At 33.4% G+C, this 23,079-nt stretch overlaps 2 long non-coding RNA genes across 2 annotated transcripts in view; both read left to right on the forward strand.

Annotated features, from left to right (window-relative positions):
- Positions 1-304, forward strand: part of LOC141561193 (uncharacterized) — a 189,686-nt gene extending 189,382 nt beyond the window's left edge. Inside the window, exon 5 of the long non-coding RNA XR_012487983.1 lies at positions 9-304. This is a non-coding gene — a long non-coding RNA (uncharacterized LOC141561193). The remainder of the gene's footprint in view (positions 1-8) is intronic.
- An 18,577-nt stretch (positions 305-18,881) lies between these two features.
- LOC141561194 (uncharacterized) lies at positions 18,882-22,414 on the forward strand. The gene is made up of 2 exons (XR_012487984.1): positions 18,882-19,447; positions 22,055-22,414. It is a non-coding gene; the product is annotated as an uncharacterized LOC141561194 (long non-coding RNA).
- The last annotated feature ends 665 nt before the right edge of the window (positions 22,415-23,079 follow it).

Below are 23,079 nucleotides of genomic sequence, written 5' to 3' on the forward strand. Positions count from 1 at the left end.
ATCTTTAGGTCTGTGGTACTAAATGCGAAGATAAATCTGAGAAAGAGAGGGCACAAAATGTGTCCTGACTCCATTTCCTGACATAAATAAGAAGACTAGAAGTTTCAAGTCATGTGGGAGAATATCCTAATTCAGAACAAACAGTAATACACAATTTTCTACTTCTGTGGTATATGTAATATTTTTCAGTTTTCTTGTCATGTTTATGCATGTATGTGTACATTTCTTCTGCCTGCTTGCCTAATAAATTTATACATTTATAATGTTTCCCTGCCTTTTTTAAATATAAAATGATTTGTTGTAAATTGAGAGAGAGAATTTGAAATATGAAAGAAATATTAGATCCATTTCATTTGACCTCAGAAGACCAAAGTGTAATCTATTGGAATTAGCAAAGAAGCAATTTTAGGATCGATTCAATAGGAAAATTTCCTTACTTAGAGAATTGTTGTTACTACTTTGTTTTGGAAGAGGATAGATGACATCAGGAAGGTGATGTCTTGACTTGGAAGTGAATTGCAGTTAAGTCAGGCAGAGCTGTGCTGTCATCAGACTCACCCTGTCCTCCAGAGTCATTGGAATCCAGTGACAAAACATGTCAGGACAATGGAAATGGTCCAGGATGTAATGGGAGACTTTGGCCTTTTTAAGTTAAGGTCTTTGCCAGGTCTCAGTTTTTCTGAGGCAATACCCATTCAGTAATTAAAGGAAGTAGCACAGGAGGACTGGGACCTAGATGGGGATGAGGAGGAAATAGTAGCATTGCCCAACTGGAACTGGTTCGTTGGATTCTCCAGAACTTCATTGTTCATTGTGCTTTTTTGCAAGCTAAATTTTTCTTCCTTATCTCTTTTAATGATATCTATTTTTGCTTTTACTTTGTCTTAGAGCATAATTGCTTATTGCTGCTTTTTTTTCCCTCTTTAGATAAAGCATAATAGATTCTACTCCAGCCTTTTGCTTTAAATCAGTGTAAATATCTGTAGTTCAAATGTGTTTCTTGTAAACAACATATTGCAGGATTCTGGTTTTTAATCCATTCTGCTATCTAATTTATGGGTGAGTTCATCCCATTCACATTTATAGTTAGAAAATGTATTTCCCTCCATCCTATTTTGCTCTTATCTCTTATCTTCAACCTACCCACTCTTCACAAGTGTTTTACTTCTCCCCAATCATCCGTCCTTTCTCTTAGTTATTCCCCTCTTTGAGCCAAATCTAATGAGAGTAGGGTTCAAGCCACCATCATTCCCATTTCTCCCTCCATTATAATGTTCTTTAATGCCTTTTTTATGTGAGATAATCTTTCCTATTCTATCACCCCCACCCTTTTTCTTCCAGTTCCATCTTCTTTTTCACTTCTTTATTTGGGTGGGATGATATATCATCCAAAATAAGTCGCCTTATATCTATACCCTCTGTCTATATATACTCCTTCTAATTGCTCTTATGGTAATTAAGTTCTTAAGAACCACAAATATTATTCTGCCAAATAAACAGTTTAGTCTTGTTGAATCTCTTATATTTTCTGTTTCTTGTTTCTTTTTTTACCTTTTATAGTGTTTACTTTGGGTTTTATATTTATAGATCAATTTTTTTATTCTGCTCTGATCTTTTAATTAGGAATGATTGAGTACTCTATTTCATTTCTTTTCTCCTGAAAGATTATACTCAGTTTTGCTAGGTAGGTGATTCTTGGTTGTAATCCTAACTCCTTTAACCTTCTGGAATATCATATTCTAAATCCTCTGCTTCTTTCAGGGAAAGCTGCCCAAAACTATGTAATACTAACTGTTGCTCCACAAAACTTGAATTGTTACTTTTTGAGTTCTTACAATACTTTCTCTTTCACCTGGAGGCTCTGACATTTGACTATGATGTTCCTGGGAGTTTTTATTTTGGGATCTCATTCAGGTAATGATCAGTGAATAGAAATGGCTATTTTCTTCCTGATTCTAGGGCATCACTGCAGTTTTCCTTGATAATTGCTTGAAAAATGTTGACTGGGTTTTGTGTTTTTGATCATGGTTTTCAGGTAGTATAATTATTATTATTATTTTTTTTTGGCTGAGAATTTGGAGTCACACAATTAGGAAGTATTAAGTGACTGAGGGCAGATTTGAACTCTGGTCCTCCTGGCTTTAGGGCTGGTGCTCTATCCACTGTACGACCTAGCATAATAAATCTTAAATGATCTCTCCTGGATCTTTTTTCTAGATAAATTGTTTTTCCAATGAGAAATTTCACTTTTTTTCTTCTTTTGATTTTCTTTTATTATATTCTGTATCTCCTGGAGTCATTTATCTTCTGCTTGCCCAATTCTAATTCTAATTAATAATTCTAATGAATTTTTTTTTCAGTGAGCTTTTCTACTTCCTTTTCCATTTGGCCAACTCTATCTTTTTAAGGAGTTTTTTTTTTTTTTTTTGATGAATATATATATATATATATATACTTTCTTAGCTATTAACTTTTTTTCTCATGATTCTCTTTTATTACTTTCATTTCTTTTCCCAATTTTTCTCCTACTTCTTTAAATTTGCTTTTTAAAAAAAATTTTAAAGCCCTTCCAGGAGTTGTTTTCTTTGACATTTCACATGTAGCCATTTTGACATCATTGTCCTCTCCTAAATTTGTGCTTTGATCCTTCCTATCACTACAGTAACTTTCTATAATTAAATTTCTTTTTTTGTTGTTCATTTTATCTGTTGATTTTGCTACTTGATATTTTTGTGAGAGTTGGGCTCTGGTCTTGCACTGTCCCAAGTCTCTTGTTCCAGGCTTGGGCTTATCTGCTGGTTTTCACTGGAAGGAGGCCTCCCTGCTGGCTTGTACTAGAAAGTGGTACCAGCCTGTTGGCATTCCTTGGGGTAAGATGTCACTATTAGTATTGCTGCTGCCCTGAGGGAGAGATCTAACTGTTGGCCTGTCCCAAGGATACGGTCTCTCTCTGATGACCTTTGAGATGGGGTCTTGCTACTGAAAGGCCCCAGGGGACCAAGGGAAGAAGGCCTCCTTTGTGACCTGGGCTGTAGGTAGGGACACTGTGGTCAGATCTTGCTGTGCTGCACAGACTGCTGGCTTGGCACTACTGGCTTTCGGGATAATGGGTCCTCATTGGTGGGTTGCCTCAGGGCTTGGAACCTGTTTCAGGCCCCCTGCTGTGAGGCCTGAGGCTATGACTGTTCTAAGGTTTGGCTCCCCTCTTACCCCACAGAAACTTTCCTGCTGAGCTAGTAAGCTGTTTCTGGGCTCCTAAATAAATTATGAAACAGTTTTCAAGTTGTTTGGAGAAGAATTGGGGAGGAAGTTCCTGCCTCTTCCACGTTGGCAACAGAAGCTCTGTATATTTAAATTCTAAATATTTTTGTAAAACTTAATTCATGAGGAGATACAATGTCTTTCTTTCACCAAAAATTCTGACTCTCTTTTTAAAATGTCTCTAGATAACAAAGTAATTAGAACGTACAAGGTAGACAATTATCTAGCTGATTTGAAATTTTTTTTCAAACCAATTCTGTTAAATTGTTTGAAGAGTAGGGCATTTTCCCCAAACTATATGGTCATGAAAAGAACCATATGAAGTATTGTCCCTCTTTTGCTTTGTCTATACACAACCACTATGACTGTCAATGTCAAAGCCAAATAAATCACTTAAAGTTAAGTGTTTGATTGAATTTATACTCATGATAGATGGTTTATTTGATTGTTGTAGACATAGCCTTGTTTCCCTGCTTGTAATGCCAGATGACATGTGACTTAGGCAGAGTGGAACCATGGCACAACTCAAAGATTTCATTTGAACAGAGATACTTTTAAAAATAGCTTTTTATTTTCAAAATATATGTAAAAATAGTTTTCAACATTCACTTTTGCGAAATCTTGTGTTCCAAATTATTTCTCCCTCCCTTCTACCCCTCTCCTAGATAGCGAGTAATCCAGTATATGTTAAACATGTACAATTCTTCTATACATATTTCCACAATTATCATGCTGCCCAAGAAAAATCAGATCAAAAAAGGAAAAAAATGAGAAAGAAAAAAGCAAGCAAACCTCAATAAAAAATGAAAATACTATGTTATGATCCATATTCAATTCCCACAGTCCTCTCTCTGAATACAGATGACTCTCTCCATCACAAGTCTATTGGAATTTAAAAAAAAAAAAAAAAAAAAAAAAAGTTTATTGGAATTGACCTGAAATCATCTCATTGTTAAAAAGTCACATACATCAGAATTGATGATCATGATAATCTTCTTGTTGCTGTGTACAATGTTCTCTTGGTTCTACTCACTTCACTTAGCATCAGTTCATGTAAATCTCTCCATGTCTCCCTGAAATCATCTTGCTGATTGTTTCTTATAGAACAATAAAATTCCATAGCATTTATATACCATAACTTACTCAGCCATTCTCCAAATGATGGGCATCCATTCAGTTTCCAGTTCCTTGTCATTACAAAAAGGGCTATTACAAACATTTTTGCACATACCGGTCCTTTTCCTTTTTTATCCTCTTTGGGATACAAGCCCAGTAGAGACACTGCTGGATTAAAAGTTTGATAACCCTTTGGGCATAGTTCCAAATTGCTCTCTAGAAGAAATATTTTAAATTACCCAACAGCTTTAGCAATATTTTTAAATAAGAAAATGTAATTATGCTTGTTAAATTTACTCAATAGTTAACATCTTTATAACCAGGATTCAAATCACAAGGGTCCTTTTTGGCTGTCAGTCCACTCTGCCTTAATGTGATTACAAGAGACAAAATATGTTTATTAAATTAGAGGACACAAAGTAAGAGAAAATTTGCAAATAACTTTTAATATGATTTAGGAAGGTTCGTTTTAATCAGTGCTTGAAATGGGGAAGATGGTAGATGATTTGAGCAAGCATCTTCCCTATTCCCTTCTCCAATATCACTATTATCTTCTTTCACCCACTAATCCTTATCACAAGAGACCCTTTCTATTGTTCCCAGGAGAAAAAAGAAGGGACATAAAAGTATTAATTCAGGAGCTTTAGGAAACTATAAAGAAACAAACAATGGTATGGGTATAGATCCTCAAAAAATTTCTGAATGATCTGTCATATTATTTATCTTTAACCATTCATTCAAGCCCCCAACATATAGAGCTATTGAATACTTACAGATGTATAATTTATTCTCTTTTTGATATTTTTGGCAACATCTCAAAATATACCTATTGAAACAAATCCTGTTTTTAAGAGTTTAACTGTAATGTGAAAAACAAAAGGCATTAGAAATGTATTTTTTTAAATTAAAGTATATGTAAAGGAACAAGAAAGACGATATAAAGAGTTCTATGAATTTGCAACTATACTTTAAACGTATCATGATTGCTTCAAAAATGGGCCTGGAATTAATTATTTTAGCATAGCATAATGTATATCATCTAGGAAAAAATGTGATGAAATATGTGAGCAGAGGATACAGCATGAAAGAGGAGTAAAAATGTCATTCATGTTGTAGAAGTTAAGAGTTATATGATTTTCTCAACTGGCTTCCCTGAAAATTTTGGTTGGATAAAAATCTTATATTCATAGGAAAACCTTATTTTCGGTATAAAAATCACATTAGGCTATTTATCTTTATCATATCTATGTCTTCTAGCTCACTTCTGCTTTGTGATTCCCTTATGCTAGTAGAATGTAGTAATAATGAGTTATAAAGATTGCATCAAAGTACTTGGGAAAAAAGAAAAAAAAAGGAGAGAGAACTCCATCCCTTCCCCCCCTCCAAAAAATGTTTTTATTAACACTAAAGAGGCAAAAATATATTTAAAGAAAATATTGGAGCAGCTATCTGGTGGTGAATAGAGTCCCTGAGTTCAAATCCAGCCTCAAACACTTATTGTGTGACCCTGGGCAAGTCAGTTAACACCAATTTAACCAAATGTAAATTTTGGATTCCAAGTACCCTATGATGTCTCTGTGATACTAGAGTAGTATAGTTGAGCTTTAAGAAGAAAAAGTATTTTAAAATATATACTTTTGTGCTGTTAAGAAGGAAAAATTAAGAAAACTCAATCTATATCTTTCATAAGAGGGCTTTTTAAATACTTGCTAGAAGTGACTGGGATTAATGGATCAGCTAGGCCATGAGAAAGACTATAAATATGCTCAGGTATACACTTCCTATAAGGCTGGGTTACTATTCTCTGTGCTCTAAAACAGACTGAGTATTTCAGGCTTACGGTAGAATTGAAATGCATCTGAACTCAACTTTAGGTTTGTCTTCTGATTGCTTGAAACAAAGGAGTGTCTTCACTGCAACAAAATAGGAAATAATAAGGTACCATCTAGAATAATGCTAGAGAATGGGGAGCCTGTATAAAAATTGTGGGGCATGTTTAAAGTACTGTAGAACAGCAAAATAAGATTGTGTGATGTTCAACTATGATAGATTTAACTGTTCTCATCAAGTCAGTGATTTAAGGCAATTTCAATAAACTTTGCATGGAAAATGCCATCCCCATTCAGAGAGAGAAATATTGCAGCATACTATTTTCACTTCTTTTTTGCTTCTACTTTTTTCTCATGGTGTTTCCCTTTTGTTCTGGTTTTTATCTCCCAATATAACTCAGATAGAAATGTGTAAAAAATGAATATGCATGTATAACCTAATATATATATATATATATACATATATATATATATTATACATGTTATGTATAATACATGTGTGTTATGTAATTATACGTGTGTGTGTGCATGTATGTATGTATGTATAATTAAAGTACTATAGAAGTAAAGCAGATGGGGAAAGACAAACAAGAAGAGGAATAAATAAGAGGGAAATGACAAGATGAATAAGCCATTCACTAATTATGCCAGATCAAGTAAAACTATCTCAACATTTTTTTCTCATCTGTCCCAACACACACATTTTTTGTTTATTAGGAAAGTTTATCAAGGGACTCAATCTCAATAGGTTCTAAAACTTGCCAAAGTCCTTCCCTTTATTCTTCTACTCTTGTCTATCATCTAGGAGAAGATAAATGGGAAAGAGGTAAAAGGTAAAACAGTTTTATTGTAGCTTATCATTCCAAAATTTTTTTAATACTTTATAATACTTCAACAAATTCTATGAGCATTGAGAAAAAACAACATAATTTTTTTGAAAAAAAAAAAAGTTATGTTTTTGAAATTGAGTATGTCTGAAAAGGAAAGTTTTTATTAGAAGAATTTAGGACTTAGACAAAAGATGAGTAGAATTTTCTAGTTTGCTAATTTTTATATGTATTACAAGTCATTTTTGCATTTCTAGATTCTAAGGACAAATGTACCTAACCAAATAAAGTAGATTGAAGGGAGTTTATTTATGTCTAATTGGAACACCATCTGGTGGACAGTGAAGGAAACTACAACCACAGGGAAAGTTCATAGGCTATATATATTCTGTGTCTATTGGTTGTTCCCCACCAATTTGATGAACAAATTATATAATACATCTTCCTTCTACTCTTCTAGTTAATACAATTCAGTGTGTTACAACTAATGCTTTCTGTAGGTTTCATAAAGGAAGGGAAAGGTAATACCTCCATGAAGGCACTTAGCACTTATCACATCATTCATCACCTGTTTCAACTCTATTATGTTTCTCTTTCTATCTATAGGTAGGCTAAAAGGCAGGTTTTCATGTCCTTTCTTCTTTAAAATGCATATTTATGCCTTTTTGGTAACACATTACTTTCTTTTGTAATATGCAAATTGAAACAATTACATGTAAAGATAATTTTTATAATTCATTTTTAACAAAATTTTGAATTCCAAGTTTTCTCTCTTCATCCCTATTCTCTCCCCTCCCTAAGATGGTAAGAAATTTGACATAGGTTACACATTCACAACCAAATAAAACTTCATTCCATATTAGTCATGTTAAAATAAGAAACTTTGCAAAAGGAAAAAAAGTGAAAATAAATGATCCAATCAGCATTCAGATTTCACCAGTTCTTTCTCTAGCATTTTCCATGATGACTTTTGGAACTATACTGATTGAAGCACACTATTTTCACCTTTTTGTTTGCTTTTTTTCTTGTGGTTTTTCTCTTTTGTTCTTATTTTTCTTTCACAACATAACTAATATGTAAATATATTTTAAAATGATTGTACATATATAATATATCAGATTGCTTGCTGTCTTGGGGAAGGAAAAGGTAAGAGGAGGGAGAAAAAATTGGAATTCAAAATCTTACCAAAAAAATGAATGTTGAAAAGTATCTTTGCCTGTAATTTCAGGAATAAGATATTATTGAAATTTTTAAAAACTCATTATAGGACATAACTAATATGGGAAAAGTTACTAATTTAGTATTGCCATCATAAAACTTTGTGAAAATAGATTTTTTTTGAGAAACAAATTCTAGTAACTAAACAGACTAAAGAGTGAGCTGATCTAATAGATGAAAATTTCCAATTTTCTTCCTAGAAAGTACACAAAACTTAAAAAAAATTTTTCTTATTCATATACAGATGACAGCAAGTAGAAAGTCTACTTAGCCTCAGTTATCTTTGCATAAATTCTTTAAATAGCATTCAAAAAAGATGTTACATTTCTCTCAAAAAATGATGTAAAATGGGGCAGGTAATTGGCACAGTAGATAGAGTACCATGCCTGAAGTCAGGAGGACCTGAGTTCAAATTTGATCTCAGATACTTAACACATCTTAGCTGTTCGACCCTCAATTGCCTCAGGGGACAAAAAAAAAGGTGTAAAATGTTAAACCCTCATGGCCCTCTAGAGTATCTGTGATAGAGTTAGAGATATAGGGCCCTCAATAATAAATTTACTATTGAGTTACATTGATTTTCTAAACCTAAGCTATAGAAAGTGCTGGCAGAGAGATAAAGGCTTTAGTGACCAAGAGTGCAATTTTGGTTTTATTTTTGTTTTGTACTTTTTGATAGTATTTTATCTTTCCAATTATATGTAAAGATAGTTTTCAACATTCATTTTTGTAAGATTTTGAGTTCCAAATTTTCTGTCCCTCCTCTCCCTCCTCCCCAAAACAGCAAGCAATCATTTTAAATGCTTTAAATGATCACTTTAAGCATATTTCTGTATTAGACACATCATAAAAGAAAAATCAGAACAAAAGAGAAAAATCACAAGGGAAAGCAAACAACAACAAAAAACCCACATGAAACTACTATGCTTTCATCTATGGATACAGATGGCATTTTCTATCCCAAGTCTATTGGAATACTTGGATTACTATATTACTGAAAAGAGCTAAGGTCTATCATAGCTGATCACCATATGATCTTGCTGTTTCTGTATACAATGTTTTTTCCTGGTCTTGCTCACTTCAATCAACATCAGTTCATGTTAAGTCTTTCCAGGCTTTTCTGAAATCAAATTGCTCATCATTTCTTATAAAACAATTACACCAGGAATGCAATTTCTTAAAAAAAAAATTTTTTTTAATTAAGCTCAAGGGCATTAGGTAAAGAATCTCCGAAGAATAAAGTTCATTCTAATCAATGCTATGGATGAAATAAAAAAGAAAAAAAAATCTTTATGAGTTTGAGGGAAATGGAAAACTTTTCCCTGGCAAGTTTTATCCCCTTTTTTCTTTCATTGTGTGATCGTTAAATTATTAGGACTTTTATTTTCTATGAAAAATGTGAGTCATGAAAGTCTATTACATGAATTGGATACTAAGTGAAATGAGCAGAACCAGGAGATCATTGTACGAGGCAACAGCAAGATTATACAATGACCAATTCTGATGAATGTGGCTCTTCAACAATGAGATGATTCAGGCCAGTTCCAATGGTCTTGTGATGAAGAGAGTCATATGTACCCACAGAGAGGACTGTAAAGACTTCAGTGTGGATCACAACATAATATTTTCACTCTTATTGTTGCTGTTTGCTTGCATTTTGTTTTCTTTCTTGTTGTTTTTCCTTTTTGATCTGATTTTTCATATGCAACATGATAATTGTGGAAACACATATAGAAGAATTGCACATCTTTAACATATATTGGATTGCTTGCTATCTAGGAGAGAGGGAAGAGGGAAGGGAGGGAAAATTTTGAAATAAAAGGTTTTGTAAAGGTGAATGTTGAAAATTATCCACATATATATTTTGAAAATAAAAAGCTTTAATAAATAAAAAAAAATTGTCCAGTGGAGTCACATCTAGCAGCCAGCAGCTTGACCAGGGAACCAAAAGAGCAGCTCTAAACAATAGTCTTGTGATATATGCTCAGGAAGCACACATAGCTGGTTGGTTAACATCCGTCAGAGATATCCAGAGACACTGGATAGCACATGAAACTAAGCAAGATGTAGTCCTGGAAAGAATACTGATATGATATTGTCTGAAGAAATCAACAGCTCTGCAGTGTATTACTGGATCACTGCTTTGTCATGATAGAGGGACTTGTGTAGCTCAATGAAATCAGGAGCTATTCTGTACAAAGTTACCCAAGAAGGACAGGTCATAGTGGAGAATTATAACAAAAGTGAAGCACAGGAGAAAGAAATGGCAAACCACTTCAATATCTTTGCCAAAAACAAAACAAAACAAAAACAAAAAAAAATTGATTAAATGTGACATCTAAAATGTCAGTGAACTTGGATGTGAGTGGGTGATTTTAATTCAGGCAATCACTATATATACTACTATGGGCAAGAATCCCTTAGAAGAAATGGAGTAGCCCTCATAGTCAATAAAAGTGAGAAAAGCAGTATTAGATATAGTTTTTTAAATGACAGAATTATATGCTTGAATCCAAGGCAAATCATTCAACATCACATTAATAAGTTTGTGCTCCAATCATCACTACAATGTGGCCAGAGTTGTTCAGTTCTATGAAGACATAAAACATCTAGAAATGACATTTCTTTTTTTTTTTTTAAGTGTCACATTCAACATAGGTAATTGGATTGCTAAAGTTATCAATCAAAAGATAAGTTGGCCTTGAAGTACAATTTTAAATAGGACAAAAACCAAGTTAACTCCTTGGTCAGAGAACACTATTTTTTAATAACCTCAAAAGGCAACTCTACACATGGATATCATATGATAGTCAATATCAAAAGCATATTGATTATATACTTTGCAGCCAAAAGTGGAGAAGCTCTATAGAGTCAATTAAAACCTGGACCTGACTGTGGCTAAGTTATAAGCTTCTGATTGCAAAATTTAGACTGAAATTGAAGATAGAATAAATGATTACATCATATATGCATGACCTAAATAACATCCCTTATGAATATTATGTTGAAATGATGAACAGATTTAGAGTACCTGAAGAACTATGGACAGAGGTTTGTGATATTATACAATATTACAATAAAAAATACCCCAAAGAAACAGAAGAGGGGCAGGTAGGTGGTGCAGTGGATAGAGTACCAGTCCTGATGAGGCTTTACAAAAGAAGGAAAGGGAAAGAAGAAAGGGGAAAATATAATTATCTGAATGCAGAATTTCAATGAATAGCAAGGAGAGATAAGGTTTTCTTAAATGAGCAATTCAGAGAAGTAGAAGAAAACAAGGGAATGAGATCTTTTCAAGAAAATTTGAGATATCAAAGGGAATGTTTCATTCAAAAATGTGCATGATAAATGGTAGGAATTTAACAGAAGCAAAAGAAATTAAGAAGAGGTAGCGAGACTATATAGAAGAACAAAAGAGATCTTCACATCATCAGTGATAAACACCATAATGTCATTCCTAATCTACTGCCATATATCGTAGAGAATGAAATCAAATGGATATTAGGAAGCATTGCTAACAATAAGACTACTGGAGGTGATGGAATTCCAGCTGAGCTATTTAAAATCCTAAAGAAAATGCTGTTAAATTGCTGTACTCAACATGCCCAAAATTTGGAAAAATCAGCAATGGCCACTGAATTGGAAAAGATTCATTTATGTCCCAAGCCTAAAGAAAGGCAATGTTAAAATTACTGAAAAAATTATACTTACTTCACATTTCCAACAAGATTATGCTTAAGATTCTGTGAGCTAGGCTTTAGCAATATATGACTGAGAATACCAGAAAGCTATGTTTGTTTTTGAAGAGGCAGAAGAACTATAGAACCAAATTGCCAACATTCACTAGATTATAGAGAAATCAACACAGTTCAAGAAGAATAAAAAAACATTCACTTCTGCTTTATTGATTACACTAAAATTTTTGACTATATGGATCACAAACAAAATGTAGCAAGTCTTCCCAAAAAATGGTACTCACCAGTCCATCCTTATCTCACAGAGAACATATATGTGAATCAAGAAGCAACAGTTAGAACCATAGAACAAGCAACTGGCTTAAGATTAGAAAAGGAGTATTACAAGGTTGCATATTATCACTTTATTTATTAAACTGAAATGCAGAGTATATCATGTAAAATGTCAGTGAGACAAACCAAAAGCTGGAAATCTGGAATTAAGGTAACCAGGAGAAATACTAATAATCTTAGATACCACTGTCATGGCAAAAAAAAAAAAAAAAGTGAAAAATAAAGAAGCCTCATGATGGAGCTAAAAGAATAGAATATAAGAACTGACTTGAAGCTTAACATCCAATAAAAAAAAAAAACCACCTAAGATCATAGCAACTATTTCCATCACTTCCTAACAAATAAGGGAGAAGAAATTGAAGCAATGACAAGATTTTATATACTTGGGAATCAAAGGTCTATGCATTTGATGATTGCAACCATGAAATTAAAAGATGTTTGCTCCTTGGAGGAAAAGCTATAGCAAATCTGGCCATCATGTTAAAAACCAAACATCATCTTGCTAACAGGTTCATGTAACTCAAGCTATGCTTCTCCAGCAGTAACGTATGACAGTGAGAGTTGGACATTCTTTTGAATTGTGATGCTAGAGATTTTGAGAGTCTCTTGGGTAGCAAGGAGATCAAATCAGTCAATACTATAAAGTAATTCACATGACTCATTGGAAAGAAAAATGCTAAAGCTGAAGCTTAAATACTTTGGCCACATAATGAGAAAACATGATTCCCTAGGAAAGAGTGAAAGCAAAAGTAAAGAAACCAATGGAAGAGGATGAGATAAATATAGTATTGTGGAAGTAATGAATGTGAACTTGGACAAATTTTGGAGGACAGTAAAGAATAGAAGGACTTGGTGTACTGTGGTCAACAATAAAGTGTATTTGTTCTATTCCCGTGTATTTAGTACATACGTATATTTCCATTCATGTTCATTATATGTACATATTCCCAGTAATGATATGTGTATTCATGTGAGAGTAAGTCATAAGTTTAAGGAAGGAATGTTTTATTCCTACTTTTCTTACTCTGCTATGTCATTAAATGATTTTGATTTGAATTAATTGTGACCAACAAAAGTCAACTCGTAAATGAAGTACTTCTGAGCTATGGTTTTGAATGAATGTAAATCAAAGGTAGATGTTCCCAGATACTAAAATACGATTTAGGCAGTATATACAAAGTAATGATAAAGTAATGAATTCCTGAATTAAATGGTTGAAGGCTCAGAATATTATTCAGTATAGAAAAGCTGGAGAAGGATAAAGATTTTCAGTATTTCAATTTCATTTCATTTCAGAATTACATTTTTGGCAAATCAATCTAAATATCTAAAAGTAAAAAGTCATTGCTGCCAAGTGATTGCATAGTATTATTGGATACTTATAACAAAGTAACATAAGCCTCATTTCTCATTTTCTCTCCTAGATTTTCTGTTCTAACCATATTGAGGAGCCACAGTCCTCCAAAATGGATTTACTTATATCTGTACCACATGTATCAGATGGAACCACTGTACAGGAACTCAAGGCATATGTACCATGGGTTTTTAAGTTATATCTATCTTCTTTCTTGAAAGACTGATGTTTAACCTTTGAGAAATAGGAAAACAGCAGTGACTGAGTGACTGCTTCTTTATCTTCAATGAGGATGCTGAGCTACAATTATGTTTATCCATTTGAAGTCTAGAAGTATTATTTATTTTGGGGATTCAGGGAAAAAAAAACATTTTGCATTGTTCTTAGGGATGGGGAAGACTTTCTCACCAAACATGAAGTGTACAAATGATAATCAGAGAAATGAAACCATAAAACAGCAATTGAAAAAGTCATACAAATTAGTTTAATGACAGAGCTCATGGGAATCAGCAGACTCTAACTCAAGAGTATGATGAGGAGAGATTGGCTCGTTTTATCAATCTTTGGAATATAATCATTGGAAACCATGGACATATTGGGGTGTCACTTTTCCTCATATTTCTATGGTTCCAAGGACTCCTTTACCATTCAAAATTTGTACTATTTCTTTGTCTCTCCTATTTCTCAGAAGTCTCCTCCCTTCTCCATGGTCACATCTCTCTACTTTATGTAGCATCACAGTATTGTAACTGGCAATGGGCTTCTGTGTAATTTTGTTGATGTTGTTCTCATCTTAAATGTCCTTCATTCCAGGTTTCCATCTCTATACTCCTTCAAAATCTTGCTCAAAATCCATCTCCATACTTATTAATACCATAACTTTTATTCTATACATGTTCCGTGAGGACAAGATGCAAAGAAGTTATATAACTTGGATAAGAAACATTTGTGTATAAATTTGTAAAGGCAGTGTTCATATCTTCCATTTCTTCCAAATTTTCCTTTATCTATTAATATATTTGTTGGTGGTTGTCCTTTGTTCTTGAAGAGGAATGTGTCTGACTATGGCTGATCAGACCAATAAGAGCTCAGAATGACAGGTCAAACACAAATAGTCTCTATGAACATTTGGAGTGGTTTCTCTAACTTTGCACATCTCACATTTCTTCTGAGCTAATTCTGACGTGTCATAGAGCACAGCACCTTCTCTAATGAAAGCACACCATCCTGGGAGGTCCTGGGACAATATCTCCCATGTCATATAATCAATTCTAAGGTTCTTAAGAGAGACCTTGAGAATGTCTTTGTATCACTTTTTGTGACTATCTTGTGAGTACTTGCCCTGTGTGAATTCTCCATAAAATAATCTTTTTGGCAAGCGAACATTTGGCATCTAAACATTATGGCCAGTCCAACACAATTGTAGTAAAGGTGGAATGCTTAGCAGTTCAGTTTGAGAAAAGATATCATTATGTGATATCTTTTCCTACCAGGTAATCTTCAGAATCTTATAAAGACAACTTATACATACTAATATTTGTAGTTATTTAATAAATGTCATTCATTATCTATAGCAAGCAAGTTAAACCATGATTTTATGTCTATGTGTAGATGTGGCTGTGTGTGTGTGTGTGTGTGTGTGTGTGTGTGTATACACACAGATACATATACATATATATATATATATATATATGCTTATATATGTGAGGAATGTATACACACACTGATGGAGGAAGTGAACCATAATGATAACCCACATTGACATGACTCATGTATTAGTCACATTGTAAAAGAAGACACAGACTTGTCTTCCAAAGAAGGAAAAAACCCCATGAAAAAATAAAGTGAAAAATAATATGCCTTGATTTTCATTCAGACCCAAAATTTAATATTTAATATTCATCTTCCCCCCCAAAAAAAAAACCCTAAGGAATTAGGCAGTGCAGGTATTAGTATCCCTATATAGCAAATAAAATGAAACTGAGGCCTAGAAAAGAAAAGTGACTTGTCATCAGTTAGTAAAATAACTAGGAGTTAAAGATTTAAAACTAGGTCTCCCGATTCCAGGTTCAATGCTTATATCATGTGCCTTCAGAGTTAAAAATTGCAGCATCTATGACAGATAAAATGGGTATATCTCATTCTGGAAATTCCAAAGACTACACTCCCAACTTCCATATTCTCTATCCCCTACTAATAATCTCTGTTCATAGAAAAAAAAAAAGGCTTGAAATATTAGCAGCTATTCTTATGTTCCCACAGGTGCTCTTTGAAATTAAAATGATAATATTTATCCTATTTACCAATAAATAGATGATTATGACTATTTGAATGTGATTTTCAAGAAAATATTTTAGTAAGGTATTCTTTAAATAAAAATTAATGATATAAAGGTGTTAAATATAATTATTAAAAATAACTTAGAATTTCTTTCCAGGACTCCTTTATACCATAGATTTCCTTACATCTTTTAAATCTGGGGCAAGAGGGTACACAGTGAGCCAGAAGGAGTATTACTTAAAATAAATGTGTGTATGAACAAGCAATTTATCAAGAACCATTTAGTTTCAGAAAAATTGCAGATTGCAAAGGCATCTGCTGAAATAACTGAAAGCTTTGAAAAGCCAGGTAGCAGAGTCCATCAACTATTATGTCCCAAGTTTAGAAAAAAGTGTACTTGTTCTGCTATGAAAAAACCTGGGAGGAGCAGCTAAGTGGTGCAGTGGATAGAGCACCAGCCCTGAAGTCAGGAGGACCTGAATTCAAATGTTACCTCAGATACTTAACATGTCCTAGCTATGTGATCCTGGACAAGTCACTTAACCCCAATTTCCTTAGCAGAGAGAGAGAGAACTTGGGTTTGACTGTTAACTATGCCATTTGCCATCTATGTAACCATGGGCAGTATCTATAAAGTGAATGAGAAGGGGTTGACTCCACTATTTGATCCCTTATATTTCTTCCAATTCTAAATCTGTGACAAAAAATGTTCTCATTTTAAGGAATTATATCCCAAAGAGATATTTTTAAAAAGAGAAAATTGTCTATTTATACAAAAATATTTATAGCAGCTCTTTTGTAATAGCAAAGTATTAATCAATTAAGGAAGGATTGAACAGATACAAAGTAAAGATCGAACAGAACCAGGAAAACATTGTACATAGTAACAGCAATATATGTTGATCAATTGTGAATAACTTAACTATTTTCAGCAATACAACAATCCAAGATAATTACAAAGGACTCACAATGAAAAATACTATACACCTCTAGAGAAAGAACTAATGGAGTCTAAATGAAAATCAAGGCACACTATTTTTTGATCATTTTTTTTCAGTTGTCTATATTTTGGAGAAATTTGATAACAAAAGTTGTTCCCAGTTAACAACTTTTCCTCTTATCCTACCCATATTAATTTTGATCGTAAAAAGACATTTCACTTTTATGTAATATAATTATTTTATATGTTTTATATTTTTTAGTTGCCTTTATCCCTTGTTTAGTAGAAAATTAATTTCTTTACCTAATAGCTACGAAAAGACCTCTTCCTCTTCTAATTTTTGGGAGGTCATAATCCTCAATATTCAGCACAAGTATCAATTCTGAATTTATTATGTAATATGGTATAAGATAGGGGAGCTAGGTGACACAGTGAATAGAGTGCTAAGGCTGGAATTAGGAAGACTTGAGTTCAAATTTTATCTCAGACACTAGTTGTGTGATCTTGGGCAAGTCATTTAACCCAATTTGCCCCAGTTTCCTCATCTGTAAAATGAGTTAGAGAAGGAAATGGTGAAATACTCTAGTATCTTTGCCAAGAAAACTCCAACTGGATCAAGAAGAGAGAAGAGTGACTAAAAATGACTGAACACCAACAACACATTTTAAGATATTACTAGGACCCTAATTTAAGACGTGTTGCTTTCTAATTTTACAAGTAGTTCTTATCAAATAGGGATTTTTATGATTTTTTTTTATTAGTGATTGTGATAAGGTTTCAGAAAGGCAGAATATAAAGGGGAGATCTGGAATTTTTCTTTCACTTATAAGAATATAAAGAATTTATTGTTCTAACAAGGTGTGGGAATTAGTGCTAGGTGTCTTAGGCAAAGTTTGAACTCACTAATGAGGGGAGGGGAGACGAAGAGAGACACACATACACGGATTGAGAGAGATAGAGACAGAGACACACACAGAGACAGGGACAGATAGACAGACAGACAGACAGACAGACAGACAGACACAAAGACCGAGAAGCTCAAGGTGGTTAATCAAACAAGGAAGTCATAACCAAAGTTGGTCCATAGGGAGGATTTAGGTGTGGTCTGGGAAGAATCAGGCCTTCCAGAAAGTTGAAGTTCTTCTCAATCAAACTTCACAGTGATACCTTCTGGTTACAAATAAAATGATTTTCGGTTTGCAAACACTTTACTCAAAACAAACCTGTTAAATATGTAGAATATATATTGATTTTTATGATATATGTTATGTATGTATGCACACACACACACACACACACACACACACACACATATATATATATATATATATATATATATACACACACACATACATGTATATATCAATAGTATCATCCCCCTCCTTTTTCAAAAGAAGAGGATATAAATCTTGTTGAACATATTCATACGATTTGGACTTTAAAAATAAAAAAAGAACTAGCATTCTTCTACTAGAATAAAATTTTAATAAAGATATCTATCTAATAAGAAATAAAAGTAAAAGATAAAATTCCAATAGCAACAAAAGCTACATAAGCAGTGTACTTAGAATGGCACTTAAAAGTAAAGAGTTAAGTATATGTAAAAACCTAAGAGCATGTAAAGTCCAAAAGAGCCAGGTTGAAGTTTAAAAAAAAAAAAATTAACTGGGAGTAAGGAAACTTACATTCTAGTTTTGTCTCTGCCACTAACTGGCTGTGTGACCTTAGAAATAATTCATTTATCCTACTGGGCTTTAGTTTCCTAACTACAAAATGTGAAAGTTGAATTAAATGTCCTTTATGTACTCTGCTTTAACATTCTGTGTCTATGAGATCAGTCTTCAGAATGTTACCACTCTGATCTGTTCTATGAGCAAAGTTCTACAGACCACTTTGAAGTCCTCTCTCACACACAAGTTCTGGGTAATGCCTAAAAACATATCAGCATCTACAAATAATGCCCAGTTGTGATGTCAAAAAGCAAACTAATGATGTTAACCTAAAAAGTAAAATTTGAAAGAAAGTAGCTGGAAATGTTTTTTATAAACAAGTAAAAAAAAATAGGGTGAACTTCTGGCAAGATGGCTGATTGAAACCAGGTCTCCCTTGTTACCTTAAAACAACATCAAATGAGCCAATGAAGTAAAAGAACAAAAACAGTAAAAGAAGAAAAGAAAATCTTCAAACTAACTAGCACAGATTGAATAATCAAAAAACAAGCAATGAATATAATAAATAAATACCATGGGACAAAAGAAATCAAAGAAAAACCGCCAGAGGAAAGTTACAGTGTTTCAGCAATATCAAGCAGATTACCAGCAGAAAGAATGGAACTGCAGCAACCACCTTCAGAATGCTATAAAACCTCCATAAAAGGATTGAAGGAAGATCTGACATCTATAAAGATGGAAATAAAATCTCTCAAAGAGGAATACAAAAAGACAGACATGAGAATTGACAGCTTAGAACTGAAGGTAGAAAATTTTAATAAAGCAGTGAGTTCTTTGAAAAAGAAAATTTCAGAGACAGATCACAGAAATGGAAGGATGGCATAACGGGGACAACTTTGCAGCCCTGTCTCTCACAAGTTCTGGGTAATACCTAAAAACATTAGCATTTGCAAATAATAACCCAATTGTGATGTCAAAAAGCAAATTAATGATGCTAACCTAAAAAGTAAAATTTAAGAGAAAGAAGCTGGAAATGGTTTTGTTTGTTTGTTTGTTTTTATGGGTTTTTTTTTGGTAAACAAGCAAAAAATAGTGTGAACTTCTGTTAAGATTTTAGCTCATTGTCACAATACAGAAAACTTGAAGTGCCCACCCTTTCTTGGTGACCCCCAAGAGAGTGAAATAAATGTGTATAAAATATTGCTTTTAAGAAATGATAAATGCTTGCCTTATAAGTTATTCACACCCATATATAGATGTGAAACTGCTTATTGTGAGGCTGTGTATGTCTGGGTGTGAGATAAAGACACTTATTATTCTGCAAAGATTTTCCCCCCATTTAATTGTTTCTCTTCTAGTTTTTTTAAATTTTAAAAATATTTTATTTAATGTTTTGACTTCCAAATTTTATCTGCCTTTCTCTCCCTTCCATCTCCCCTTCCTGAGATGGTAAGCAATCAGAGATAGTTATATGGGTACAATTATGTAAAATATTTTCATATTAGTCATTTTGTATAAGAAGTCTCAAATAAAAAAATGAAAGAAAGTGAAAATAGCATGCTTCAATCTGTGTTCAACCAATATCAGTTCTTTATCTGGGAGCAAATAGTATGCTTCATCATTAGTTCTTTGGTGATTGTCTTGGATCGTTGTCTTGCTGAGAATAGTTGTCATTCACAATTCTTCATAGAATAAGTTTATTGTTACTATGCACAAAATTCTCTTGGTTCTGTTCACTTCACTTTGCATCAACTTATGTAAGTTTTTCCAGGTTTTTCTGAAAACCTCCTGCTTGTCATTTCTTACAACACATTAATATTTCATTATAATCATATGCCATGGCATATTTAGCGATCCCCCAAATGATGGACATCCTTTTGATTTTCATTTCTTAGCCATCACAAAAAGAGGTGCTATAAATATTTTTATATAAGTAATTCCCCCCCTTTTTTTGGATGAAAAAAATCTGAATTGTCCCACATGGACTAAATGAAATATCCTATGCAATTTCCCCCAAAGATTCTTCTCCCTTCAGTTTCCCCCCCCCCTCCAGTTATCCTGTTAGATTGGATTGGAGATAAACTAGATTTCATATGAAAAAATAGGGTGAACAAAAGGGCCTCTTCTCAGTTTTAGTTAAGTAGTAACTGGTATATAAATCTGACCACCAGAACCATGAAAACTTGCTTATCGAGGGAATAACCTCTTCTGAAATCAGCTAGCTAGCTTGTCTGTAATTACTCCCTGGATATTTGTGTGATACTCTTAAGTCACATAATTAAGGATGATCTGAGTAAAACCAAACAGCTTTAATTGGTTCACAAAGCCCTTGTCTGGATAAATACAGTGATGCCAGAAGTTTCTCCTCCAGGAACCTGTTTTACAAAATAAAAGACTTTGCCACATAAAAACTTAATCTACTTTCAAAAAAAAAAATTTCTTTTTACCAACAAATAGTGGTTTTTACTGGCCTAATACTTTCACAATTTGGACTCAGGTCCTTTGTGGGCACAAACACTAAATTCAATTCACTCGCACTTTTAGCTGCTAAGTTCCAAAGAGCAAATTTTGCAAGGCATTAAATTAAAAACCATTTATTATAGTAAGTAGATATGAGAAATAAAAGAAATGGCAGAAATATGATATCACAAAACAAAGAAAATTAGATTTACATTCAAAAACAGTGTACCTGCACAGCAACAAGAAGATTGTGTGATGATCAACTCTGATGGACTTGGCTCTTTTCAGAAATGAGGTGATTCAGACCAATTCCAATAGGCTTGTGATGGAGAGAGATATCTGACCCCAGAGAGAGGACTGTGGGAACTGAGTGTGGATCATAACATAGTATTTTCACCTTTTTTGTTGTTGTTTACTTGATTTTTTTCCCTTTTTAATCTGATTTTTCTTGTGCAGCATGAAAATATATATATAGGAGAATAGCACAAGTTTAACATATATTGGATTACTTGCTGTCAAGGAGAAGAGTTGGGGGGAAAGGAGGGAGAAGAATTTGGGATACAAGGTCTTGCAAGGGTGAATGTTGAAAAATAACCTTTGCATGTATTTTGAAAATAAAAGAGCTATTATTTTTTAAATTAAAAAATAAAAGTGTTCCTGAATAAAAGAATTTTAAAACCAGAGCTAAGCAGTCTTTTGCAAGCAAATCTGGTGAACAAAAGAAATTTTTAAATGTGCAGTGGTATCCAAAATTATCCAATATGTAAGAAAAATCTTGTGAGGCAAAGGTTTAAGCCAATAACACTTTATTAAAGAGTTCATGGCCTCCTCTAATGAAGTGGACCTCAAATTTTTTTCATAGTCTGAGGTGCCCCCTTCCTTCAAGGCCTTAATTTTTTAGTTTTATAGTATATATAGATGATACATATGTAGCAAACTAAAAATAGAGAATCTCATTGGTTGAGAGACTTTGCCCACAACCTTCTAGGAAGGTCTACACAAAATCTAGATTCCCTTTGGTTGACAAACAAGCCAATGAGTAGACTTGACAATCCTCTCTTGATCTTTCAGGAGATCCTACAGAACCAAGAAATAGATACGTGGGATGGGTTGATAACAGATATCAAAACCTCTATATGGGTTGATGGGCATTAGAAAAGCCATTTATTAACCAAATGCACATGGCCATATCTTCATTTTGGGCTCCCTCTAAGGACTGAGGGGAGAAAAATAGTTGGAAGACATTCAATCACCTCCATTACACTGGATTTGGTCACCACAACAAAGGAAAAAGAAGGTCTTCCAGTTAACTTACTATGATTATAGAAGTGAACTTAAAACCTGTAGTTCACAGCTCTAGGAACTAACTCACAGAACATAACACTCCCTCCTCAGAATCATATTGAATTAATAAATACTGATTGGAATAAAGTAGGAGTCCAAATAATCTTTTGTCACAGTACAAAATACCACCTGGAAATGGATTAGTAAGTAAAGACTCAGGGTTTGGATGTTATTAGGTAGAAATTAGATACAATGATTTAGAATTTTGATTTTGTTAGAGAGGCAATGAGAAAATAAAGATTTGGAATTTCAACATCTAAAGAGCAATCAGAAAAAAATAAACCACAGAGAGATGGCAAGGAGAGAAACAGAAAAAAAGACAAAGTTTCTTGGCATTGTCATTCCATGAAAAGAGGAAAAAGAGAAAAGAGAAGAAAGCAGGGATCTAGTTCTAGAATGGGAAGGAGAGAGGGAATGTGCATGTATATATGAGGATAAATAACTAGATGGAATTGTTTTGTGTAAAACTTCATCCATAAGGCAATCTTCCCATTCAAAATCAGGAGCTAAAAACTCCAGAAATCATTCAAAGCATGAAAAAAACAGACTGAGAACTGATGCTCTCTTGTGCTCCTCAATTCTGCCCTGCCCCTCATCCAGGCCCTTCATTTTCACCAATAGGGAGAGAATTTCATACCAGTGGGCTTTGAACTGGAGTTACACATCTATTAAGTGAGAGGAATGTTATAGAATGAATTAGAAAACAGAATCCAAAATATTCCACAAAAAAGAAAAAAACAAAGCTTAGGATC

This window comes from Sminthopsis crassicaudata, chromosome 3, assembly GCF_048593235.1.
Source record: "Sminthopsis crassicaudata isolate SCR6 chromosome 3, ASM4859323v1, whole genome shotgun sequence".
In the NCBI taxonomy this organism is placed as follows: Eukaryota; Metazoa; Chordata; class Mammalia; order Dasyuromorphia; family Dasyuridae; genus Sminthopsis; species Sminthopsis crassicaudata.